We start from the raw sequence: 12,388 nt of genomic DNA, 5'->3' as shown, positions 1-12,388 counted from the left end.
AACACAACTTTGATTTTCAGGAGTTGTTCAGAAAACATGCAGCAGTATATCCACTAAACAGACCTCAGAGATTTAGGTACAGCTCAGTCTTTACTCTGACCCAGAGCCATCAGTGTGGAGTTTGCAGTTTGTATGTGCCCAGAGTGTTCATTTACTATTACCTTTACTGCCTAATGCTACAAACCTTAAGTTATAAAGTGTATAAATGTAGATTAGTACCTTAGGTTAAAGCTTCTCTCAGTACTTTATCTGTCCTAAATGATAAACTAGTAGCTTCATGTCTCCTCTTCAAGTTGCTGTTTTATCTTTCTCTTCCAAGGGGACGAGTCAAACATCTAAAGTCAGAAAGCACAGTAAAGGAAGCACTTTCCTGTGACTGTACTTCTTTTTGGCCTCAGGGCCATGTCAGTTTACTACAAAATGGGGAAGTTTAAAAGGCTCTTACCAAGCATCCACCAGGTGTTTTTTTGTGGCAGGTGGAGGTGGCAGAAAGTTCAAGCAGTCGTTTAACCCAGCAAGACAAGGTGCTGCTGTAGTGGCTGACTATGTGTAGACACACCAGATGTTTATGTGACACACTTAATTTCATCACATTAAAGGCTTCAAGGCAACAGTCATTTTTGATATAGTGCTTTTGTAAAAGAGTCCATAGCGTGCGTTTGATATTTAAGCAACACTGGCTTTGAAGCAGCTGTTGTGGATTTCGATTTCTCGGTTTTCATTTGTAGTTTTTAGGTGTTTGCAGTTCATTTGTTATGTGAATAATTAACCAGTTTGTTTGTTTGGGGGTTTTTTTGTTGGTTGGTTTGTTGTTTTTTACATTTTTTTTTTTGTTGTTGTTTTTTGAGAGGGTAAAAGCTCTGTGTGGGGGGCAAAAGTGGATGAAATGGAGTCTCAAAACCAAAGGCTATCACACACTAAGTCATCAGACAACAAATAATGACTGCTCAGCCTTAAACCCAATATTCTCTGCCAAAGGTTAGGATGCAGTTTTCACAGGACTCTGTGCAGTTCCAAAAAATCCTCCCAAAGTTAGACTGTGCAATGTTTAGAGAAACTGCAAAAAAACTGAAGAGCTATATCTCTGACTCCACAACTCTCAGTTAGCATGTTAAATATTCAACCAGAGTCAACCATGAACTCCTCTCCAACAAAGTATTTTTAAAGTCAGTTGTGAGGCCATCTGTCCAACAGGTAAAGCTAAAAGGCCAAAACTGAGTCATGCAGTATCACAATGATCCCAAGCACAGCAGCCAGTCTACATCAGACTGGCTGGAAAAGGAAAGAAACAAGGTGTAAGAATGGCCAAACCTCACCCTGCTTGAAATGCTGTAGTTTAGAGTTGTGCATGAACATATGCCCACAAAGATCAATGAACTGAGACAATATTATAAAGAGGAGTGAACCAAAATTCTTCCAGAACAACTTTTAGAGACCGATAAAGTCATACTAAAAATGATTACTGCTAAAGGTGTTAGCAGCTGCTACAAGCTGTTGAATTATGGGGGGTACTTTTTTTGACACAACTGTATTTCTAATGTATCTTTGGTTATTTTTAAGTTTCCATTCAAGCTGCAATTGCTAATTAGGCAGCATTTTTTATCTTCATCATTTTGCCTTTTAACTCTATAAGATCCAACTGTTTTGTAGCCAATTCTCCTTTCTTCCGATCTGTGAAATCATTCAAGTGCGGAGGAGGTCTGGAGGAGTCGTTTTACGTCCTTGTTGTCACTCTGACTGCAGCAATCGCAAAGTGAAGCCAGGCTCTGAGGTTCCCTTTGACTAAACTCAAAGGCTGCAAATCTGAAAGCTAACGGATTTTTTTTTAATCTTTTTTTTTTATATAAGTGTACAATACCATCACTAAAACCAATTTTTATCAGAGTCACACCACAGCATCTGTCTGCACCTGCAGACTTTCAATTTTGCACTTTTCATTCTGTTCCTTCTGAGACTGAAATGCCACAATTTTCATTTGAAGAAGCAGATGCAGTGAAATGTGCTAAATTACCTTAAATACCTCTTTTGCCTTTCACAAGACATGGTAGGTTTGAGGTCAGGCATGAAGGGGCAGGCATATGTGGTCCTTAAAGAACTTTTGGGTGGGGTTTTTCTTTTCTTCCTAAAGTTTGACCCAGGTCTATTTGACCCTGCAAGAACACCATTTTTAGTGTCCTGAAATCTTAGAGAAGAGAGAAATAAAGAAAAGAAAAGAAAAGAAAAGAAAAGAAAAGAAAAGAAAAGAAAAGAAAAGAAAAGAAAAGAAAAGAAAAGAAAAGAAAAGAAAAACGCTTTATTATTGTGGCATGTGGACCTGGGAGGAAACAACACTTTTCCATACTGGGGGGGAAAAAAAGAACTGCAGATTCCTTCCTCAAGAAAACGCCGCCAGTCGATGTCTATCATACTAAAATAAAACTGCATGAACCAGAGCAATCTGAAAGAGGTGGAGCTAATACGGGGAGCTGATGGGAGGAGTTATAAAAATCTGAGGTCTCTGATTTCCATTGGTGTTAATAGTTTTTTTTCTCTCTCTTTCTTTGAATGTAAAACTCTGTCATTAACTGAACACCAGCACTTTTCAGTTGGTGCTTTGCTAACTGATAAATGCAGTGTTAGTTTTATCCTGCAGTAAACAAGACTCTGTGTTTTGTCTTTATATGCTATGTTTCATTTTTGAAAAGAATGAATATGTCTGGAGATCATTGTCTCTCTTTTCTCTCTGTGTCAGCCTGGGCTTTCAGTGCATTTTCCCAGATGTGTAATGATATATGGCTGTGCTGAACTTGCCCCTACCCAGCCAGAGAGAAAGAGAGAGAGAGAGAGAGAGAGAGAGAGAGAGAGCGCATGTGTGAGGGGGTAGAGAGAAACTCCAGACAGCTGAACTCACTTAGATGTGTTCCTCATGTGTGCTGTAATATGGAAAAGATTTCAGTTCTCTCCCTTCAGCTCACCAAAACTGAGCTCAGCTTAACCCTTTAGCAGCCAGCGCACTCCAACTTCACTGAAGCGGGTTTAGTCTCTGCTTAATGCAAGTCCTTTATAATCAGCGCTATCTATGCCCACTCTGTACTTACCAAGCTACTTGTGCTAATGAATAGCCTGCCATATAAAGTATTTATATGGCAAGCACAACAACGTTGGAAATTTGAACAATATCAAAAGATAAAGTCTTCTTTGAAGAAGAACTAAAGAAAAAATGATGACCTTCTTAATGTATATACACATTTAATCTGACTGGCAGAGCTGTCATGTTTACATAGATAATACCATGTAATCTATCATCTTAATTTTGCATTTTAACATGCTAACATTAGCCATCCTGCAAGATGAGCTATTTCACTGATAGTGATTTGACTGACTAACTGATACTGCATTCCAGACTCAGACAAATGAATAATGTCCATCTTTGACAAAACAAAAATGAAATACTGATATCAGGTTAATAATACACATGATATAATACGATAATAATACTGTAACTATCTGGCTCTAGTAATTATCTGGTTGACAGCCCAACATTGCAGGTAGCAGCAATGTTACCCACCTATAGAGTCTGTAAAAGATGGATGTAGCTATTAGGATATTGCCCATTGTTTTGTTAAGTCCTATTTTCAACCCTTGAGATCAAAGACATTCAGTACAACTACTCAATTTTCAAGATGAGTGTTTTCACCATCACCATCATGCTGTTTTCAAACCAGATGTGATGAGAGAGTGGCCGGTCTACCTGTGAAATCAGATGCTTGTTAAGTAAAACTAACTTGGACAGTTCTCCTTTCTGCTTGACCTGGACTGACAAACTGGACAATGTTCTATTCAGTTTGACACAAGATGAGATCAGATGAGAGGGGAGTTTGCTCATAGACTTCTATAGGACCAGAAGACAGAATGCAGTTTTAAGGGACTCCCAAGCTAGCTTCATTCAGACCGAAAGCTTCACTGCATGGACAAAAGTACTAGGTCACCTGCTCATTTTATCTAGAGAAGCTACAATGACTTGGGAACCCTACCATTCAAAGGCATAACATACATTTTCACTGCTATGCAGATGATAACCAGCTTTATCTATCAAGGATATCAGATAACAAACATCAATTAGTTAAACTGCAGGAATGTCTTAAAGACACGAAGACCTGAGTGACCTCTAATTTCCTGCTTCTCAATTCAGTCCCTGACTCCTCCAGTCTGCATGCCCAAGTATCCTTGAGCAAGATACCCAACCTCTAGTGTGAGTGTGCATTAGAAAATGCTTAACATGGACAAAAAGCATGAATAATTCTGTGATTGGCTGAATGCGACTTACACTAGAAAGCACTTTGAGTGCTTAGCTGAGTAAAAAAGGCACTATACAAGCAATAGTCCATTTACCGTATTTTCTCCATGTGCGAAATTGAAAAATAACTCTGAGAATATACTGCCACTTCATTTTCTTTCTGGTAGTTTCTATCATATTGAACCAAATCTGCACATGCAAAATTTGTGGTTTTTATATATTCACATATGGCTATAAAAATATGTTTAAAATATCCTGCAAATGTCATATACGTTTAATAACTTTGTATCATTCTCACTTTTAAAAAGTAAATGCTATAATGTTACATTAGCTAAGATAGAACTAATTAATAACTGTTTTAGTGCCAAAGCAGACTAGACGATGTTCTCATACAGTAACTGAAACCTTTTGTATTAATAAACTAAAAAAAAAAAAATCCCATGTTTATTTAAACTTCTAAAGAAGAAACTAAATATACTGACATTAACTTGCTTTACTCTTGTATGAGATGGACTTTTTTTTCCCTCCTCTCAAACCACGGCCCAGCTCTATCTAGCAATTAACTGCCTGCCGTGGACTCTGGTGACATTGTGTGGGGATATTTCTGTCACGTTTATTATGCGTTTGCTGACCAGACTGTGAGTCATGTGGACATGCAGGCAAATCTAACCATGTGTTAGTCCCAGCCAAGGGAGGTGCCCTACTTTGATTTTTATCCTCTTGCCTTCTATTTTTTAAGCACTTCTCACATTCCTTCTCATGTCTTCAGCTCTTTCTGTGACAGAAAGTTTTCAGAGGCAGCTGCTTTGTTAAAAAGTCTTTGTTTTTTTATGTGTATTAAGTGAAAGAACCATTCCTTCTGACTCATCTGCTCAACCATACTCACTTGTGTTTCCTGACACATATTTATGCTCTCACACCACCACCACCTCCAAATCCAGCTCTTTGATAACCCCACCTCCTTGTAGTTAAGGTCTAAAATGTCAAGAAATATATTCCAGTGGAAAACAGCCTGCAGATGTGGTAACCTGAGGGAGTGAAGTCAGACAGGGAGGAAGAGACACAAAAGCAGTGGTGGCAGTGAAAGCAGGAGAAAAGAGAGGTAGGAGGGAATACAGCAAAGGACGGAGAAGAAAGGGAAGGAGTGTTAAATATACAGAGACACATCACAAACTTGGCTGAGGTGTTATATAATTTAAAGCACTTGAAGTGTATGACTGCTCCTTGGTCTGTCTGTTACTTCTCCCCACCGCCCCCCGGTTCCTTCCTCTGTTACATTTACAAAGTCAGTCAGCGGGGTTAGTAATGCCAGTGGCTTCAGCATTCTGATATGTGCTCGGGCCTGTCGAGCCAACGGGAGCACTTACAGACTCACGCAAATGTTTGCTGTGAGGAGAACAGTGAAGAAAGCTGCTGCAGACAATAAATGTGGACTTTTTTTGCTAGTTCACGTTGCTGATGTTTGTATGATCTGTGAAGAACATGCAAACATGTTGTCTGGAAGGTCAGAGGCTGTTTCCCGCTGTTACCAAGTCCTGTTCTTGTTGATGCCTACTAATCTCATTAAAACCTTTGAAATGTGCAAGCAAACACTCTTAAATCCCAGAAGACTTTATCTCATTCTTTTAGGTTATGATGGCAGATGTGAAGTTAAAAAATACACACAACAAGTCAAACTTCAATTTAGTTGGATTCAGTTCATTTTTATTTATATAGCACCAAATCACAACAACATTAGCCTCGAAGTGGTTTATATAGTCAGGTAAAGAGGCTATAATAACAGAGCAAAAACAGACATTTCTATTGGTTGATATGGTGCAATCAGCACCCACGATTGGATTTGAAGTGAGATGATGTGACGTTTGAGAACACAACTGTTGTACTTAATACACTGAATTATCCTGTGCATCAGCTGACTTGGGTAAACACTGCTGTGGCCCCAAACACTCAGGTAGGTAGACATATTGCTTCTTTAAAGTTTTACATTTTTAACTGGAAAGTTAATTTTCTAATGGCCTCCAAAGCCTCTGTACCCCTCCATTCATGTTTTAAACTGCTTATCCAACTTAAAGTCTCAGTGTTTTCTAGCTGTTACAGGAGCAAAGTCGAGGTGCACAGGTTGCCGGTCTATCACAGGGCTATGTACAACATTTCTGATCAATTTTATTTTATACAAAATAAAGAAAATGTGCTTTTAAAAGAAAAGTAAAGGATGTGTCTAATTCAGGGTCACGGTGGGTTTGGAAAAAAGGTGCTGCAGACAGTCCCAGCTGTCACAGGGTGAGAGGTGGGGTACACTCTGGACAGGTCACCAGTCTATCAAGTATCAGAGAGGAGAACATGCAAACTCCACATGAAAAGGCCCCAGCTGGCCTCTTTGCTTTGAGGCTACGGTGCTTACCACCCCACCATCATGCCACCCAAGATATTTGTAAGTTAGCCCAAACTTTTGGAAGGTCGGTGCCTTGATCCCTGCCTGCTCAGGTTTCCCGGCTGCATGCCTAACTATCCTTGAGAAGATAGGTGCAGGTTGCTCAAAGCATTCAGTGGAGTGTGAATGTTAAATAAAAAGCACTTAGTTGTACAAAAAAGTGCTTAAACGAATGCGTGAATAAGGCACGTTATATAAAGTGCTTTGATTGCTCAAATCGAGTAGAAAAGCACTATGTAAGAACCAGTCCTTTTACCATCATGGCTTCCCTGTGATTGGGACACTTCTTGAGAGTAGGTTTGGATGATACTCTAATGACATATTGCATGAAAATAGCAAGAAACAAGAAGCAATCAGAGAGCACAAACTTTCAAGGCACCTCACTCTCTGGCCAGGATTTACTTTTTAGGGAATAGTATTGTACTTTTAAACTTACTTTAAATCATGGGCAGTAAAAATAACATATTCTGGGTTCAACTTGAAAGAAAGTAAAAGTGAGATCAGAAGTCAAGTATCACTCCACATTTGGATGCAAACTATATAGTGATATTTAGAATCCACACATACATGTTTCATTTACTAAATGCTGCTAACAGAGACAAAGTCAGTAGAATTTTATCCATAGTTGAAACTTGAACTAAAAACTTGAACGCTCTATCTTATTTGACCTTAAACGAAGAGGTGATATTCTGAATCTCCACATATCACACCCCATGTGTTGTCAAATCAAACAACAGGCATAGGAAATATAGTTTTAAACATAACATCATTATTACTTTGACTTTCAGATCAATCTGTTGGCCTTGGAGGAGAGGTCAGAGGTCAAATGTGACATGACATTTTAAATCTTTCGGTGCGTTCTATACGTTGGCAATGTACATCGGACTTGCAAAAATTATATCTTCTACGCTGTAAGGCTGTTTGTCCGTTTCTGACCAATAATTATTGGCTATTATTAAATGATATCCCTACAAAGTATTTTTCAGAATTCATCAAACTTTTTAAGCTTTATAGCTTAAAAGCTTTTCACCTTTATTCTGTCTGTAAACTTTGTTTCATTTACAGACATAATGACACACACTATCAAAAACATAATCTCCTTGTCCATGGTAATAAAGGGGCATTTAAAATAAATCTGGTTTTCACTTGAGGCCAAATTTTTATATTGTGCTTGCAAAAGTATTCGGCCCCCTTGAACTTTCCCACATTTTGTCACATTACAACCACAAACATGAATCAATTTTATTGGAATTCCACGTGAAAGACCAACACAAAGTGGTGTACACGTGAGAAGTGGAACGAAAATCATACATGATTCCAAACATTTTTTACAAATAAATAACTGAAAAGTGGGGTGTGCGTAATTATTCAGCCCCCTTTGGTCTGAGTGCAGTCAGTTGCCCATAGACATTACCTGATGAGTGCTAATGACTAAATAGAGTGCACCTGTGTGTAATCTAATGTCAGTACAAATACAGCTGCTCTGTGATGGCCTCAGAGTCCGTAGAACGCACCAGACAGGTCAGGGATGAAGTTATTGAGAAATTTAAAGCAGGCTTAGGCTACAAAAAGATTTCCCAAGCCTTGAACATCCCACGGAGCACTGTTCAAGCGATCATTCAGAAATGGAAGGAGGATGGCACAACTGTAAACCTACCAAGACAAGGCCGTCCACCTAAACTCACAGGCCGGACAAGGAGAGCGCTGATCAGAAATGCAGCCAAGAGGCCCATGGTGACTCTGGACGAGCTGCAGAAATCTACAGCTCAGGTGGGGGAATCTGTCCATAGGACAACTATTAGTTGTGCACTGCACAAAGTTGGCCTTTATGGAAGAGTGGCAAGAAGAAAGCCATTGTTAACAGAAAAACCTAAGAAGTCCCGTTTGCAGTTTGCCACAAGCCATGTGGGGGACACAGCAAACATGTGGAAGGTGCTCTGGTCAGATGAGACCAAAATGGAACTTTTTGGCCAAAATGCAAAACGCTATGTGTGGTGGAAAACTAACACTGCACATCACTCTGAACACACCATCCCCACTGTCAAATATGGTGGTGGCAGCATCATGCTCTGGGGGAGCTTCTCTTCAGCAGGGACAGGGAAGCTGGTCAGAGTTGATGGGAAGATGGATGGAGCCAAATACAGGACAATCTTGGAAGAAAACCTCTTGGAGTCTGCAGAAGACTTGAGACTCGGGCGGAGGTTCACCTTCCAGCAGGACGACGACCCTAAACATAAAGCCAGGGCAACAATGGAAAGGTTTAAAACAAAACATATCCATGTGTTAGAATGGCCCAGTCAAAGTCCAGATCTAAATCCAATCGAGAAGATCTGAAAACTGCTGTTCACAAACGCTGTCCATCTAATCTGACTGAGCTGGAGCTGTTTTGCAAAGAAGAATGGGCAAAGATTTCAGTCTCTAGATGTGCAAAGCTGGTAGAGACATATCCTAAAAGACTGGCAGCTGTAATTGCAGCAAAAGGTGGTTCTACAAAGTATTGACTCAGGGGGCTGAATAATTACACACACCCCACTTTTCAGTTATTTATTTGTAAAAAATGTTTGGAATCATGTATGATTTTCGTTCCACTTCTCACGTGTACACCACTTTGTGTTGGTCTTTCACGGGGTAATTCCAATAAAATTGATTCATGTTTGTGGCTGTAATGTGACAAAATGTGGAAAAGGTCAAGGGGGCCAAATACTTTTGCAAGCCACTGTAGCATATTTTGCATTTTCATTATTTACTCCGTTTAATGCAATAGAAAATATCATAAACCTTCAGTGGTTTTTTTTGTTTTGGTTTGATTTGGTGTTTTTTGGAAGATGTCCTTCTGTTTCATGAGTTTACTTCACCTTTCTTATCTGCAAGCATCACTAACAGCTCCACTGGAAACTGGTGGAAATATCTAACTTGGCATTGTCCAAAAGATCAAAACCCCTACAGAGACAGAAAATGTACACAATATTAATTCACTGAACCGCTGCTGGTGTTAAATCATATTTGGACTGACTCTGGTTAGCTCCTCTCATAGTAAAACTTACAAAAAAAAGCCTAGTGAAGAAGAAATTTAGCAGTGGATGATTGGAGGTGTCAGGATATAAGGAAGCTAATGCTTTACTTATTCCAATTATATCGTCCCATTGTTTAAGTCAAAATTCTCTGTTGACCTAGAGCTTTTAGTTCAAGTTCAGCTGAGTTTGATCCGGTTCAGTTTTTCCTTCAATGCTCTTGTGTGCAGAAAACGAAAAAGAAGTGCCTGGAATATACGCTGTAATTTAAAAACCTCAGCCGCCCCTGCATGTCTGCTGGTGTGCATATGTATTGTGTGTGTGTGTGTGTGTAATCAATGTACTGCTTAATTAGTGCTCATATTGCTGTGTATTTCTATCACAGAGGACAGCGTTTACCATCACTCTCTGTTTCCCTTAATCTGAAATGTTATTTGCATCTTTCCTCACAGAGATGACTCTGTCGTGTCTCCCTCTGCTTCAGTGAGTTAAAGAAGTGTGTGTGTGTGTGTGTGTGTGTGTGTGTGTGTGTGTGTGCATTTCTGCATGTGTGTCTGCCGCTCCTCTTTAATTACCGACTCTCTCTTTTTCTCTGCACCGTTGCTAAACTTCCTGCTGGTGTCTGAGTGTGTGGGCAACATGCCAATGACAGTCTTTTCATTTCACAGAATAGGGTGGCATGGTAGTGCAGTGGTTACCCCTGTCTCCTCACAGCAAGTCGGTCCCACGTTTGAATCCTGGACGGCGCATCTCTGCGTGGAGTTTGCTCCGGGTTCTTCCTGCAGTCCAAACACATGCAGTTAGCTGAGAATTCCAACTGACTGTGCGTGTGACACAATCTCATAGCCCCGTGTTGGTGTTCTTACTGCATTATCTTAATAATGTTAGTCCAGGATCAACATTTCAGCTGACCAGTGACGTTGTTGTGAAGTCATAGCTTTGCAATGTGGGTAAAAGATTTATTCGTTTTTTTAAAATGCTTTTGTTTATATAAAACTCTCTTCTGGAACAAATGGTAAACATTTCAAGTGTTTTCTTTATTCATTTATAAAATATAATAAATATGAAGCTTTGTTTGCTGTTAGCCACATTAACTCTGGTGCTGTTTTTCTTGCAGCTTGGGATTCAGTATCTTGAGTACTTTGACCTGCAGACTGGAGCAAACCAACAACCTCTGATAATGCTAGACCTCTCCTCTAGAGCCACCCACAAAAGTATTAGATTTCTATTTAGATCTGGAAGGTCCCTGTTTGATCATCTCCCCATGAATCATGTGTTGCGGCGTGCACAATCGCTAGATTTCATTGTAATTGTATAAGAAACGTCCTTTCGCAGCAGTCGAGCATTAGCATGAGTTTCTGCATAGGTTCCTGTGTTAATATTTTATTTCTGTGGCACTACACATCGCTCCTTTAAAGTCTTGTTGTTGTCATATTTAATAAAAATCCTGTCCTTTGACTCTAATCTACTGTCATGGTGTTTCAGTTTTATAGACTAATGCTGAAATCCCTCTCAGATTTAGTGTGGGATATTTTTATATAACAACCATCCTGCTCAAAACTTTTCTAAGGTGTACATGAATATCTTTCATTTTTTGTCTCCAAGTGTTATCAGGTGGTCTCTATAATCTGGTGTTCTGCAATCAGGAATGCAATAGTTCAATCTTGATGCACAAGATAGCAAATCTTTGCACTAATCTCATTGATCTTGTGCAGTTTTCCTTATCCGCTGGCTGACAGGTAGGCAGCCAACCCTGACACGACAAAATGTACTTACACTTACATCAGGAGTGAAATATGACACACATTGACCAAACCCAGTGAGGAAACTACTGAAACAGCCAATCAGAGTGAGGCACAGCTGGAGAAGTCTGTCTGCAGGCCCGGCTGGCAGCACTGTAGGAGACAGAAGAGGAGCAGAAGATTCAAAATGGCTGAAGATTTTTTCTTTTTTTACACATCTCCAAGAGGAATACATCAAATCTGGCTTGAGTTCAATTCATGTTCAAATTTTGCCACAAAGGCATTTTTGCTCAAATAGGCTTCATTTTACTTGAAAAGTGTTCTCTCAGCTAGTTACCACTGCATAATTTACATGCTGCCCTGCCCGTGACCCTCACAGAGATTTTCTTTTTCTTTTATTTTTATAATCTTCAAATAAATGTTTCCAAAAAATGACATTTTGAAAGCAAATACAATGCATATATTTGCAGGAGTGGCCTGCAAATATGATCAGCTGTTTCTCTTGGAGCATGGCTGTACAGAGAGAAAAAAGGCTGATGATGTGGAGCTTGGGAGCCATCTTTGATTTCCTACGCAGACTGTCTGCTCCTCTCCAGCTACTTGGGATCCTCAGCAAACATGAGAACGTAACTCTGCAGTGAGTGGGAGGCCTGCCATCTTTAAAACATATTTGATCTCTCTTTCTCCCTCTGTCTCTCTACTGCCCCACCTCTTCTTCTTCTTTGCTGTCTTTCTATCTCTGCGGTGTACATTGAATAAATAAAGAGTTAAGGTGAGGTTGTCGGAAGTGTCCAACAGTTACTTTAAAAAAATAAAAAAACACAAATCTGCTGCATAAGGGGAATACGGATAACACGTCGGAGAAGAGGAAAGGAAGAGGCCAGAGGAGTGCACTCTAACAGAACTGTACCAGGATGTAACCTGGTGC

The sequence above is a fragment of the Perissodus microlepis genome, chromosome 22 (assembly GCF_051167445.1).
Source record: "Perissodus microlepis isolate ML-2025 ecotype Zambia chromosome 22, ASM5116744v1, whole genome shotgun sequence".
Classification (NCBI taxonomy): Eukaryota; Metazoa; Chordata; class Actinopteri; order Cichliformes; family Cichlidae; genus Perissodus; species Perissodus microlepis.
This window is presented reverse-complemented; position numbering follows the sequence as displayed.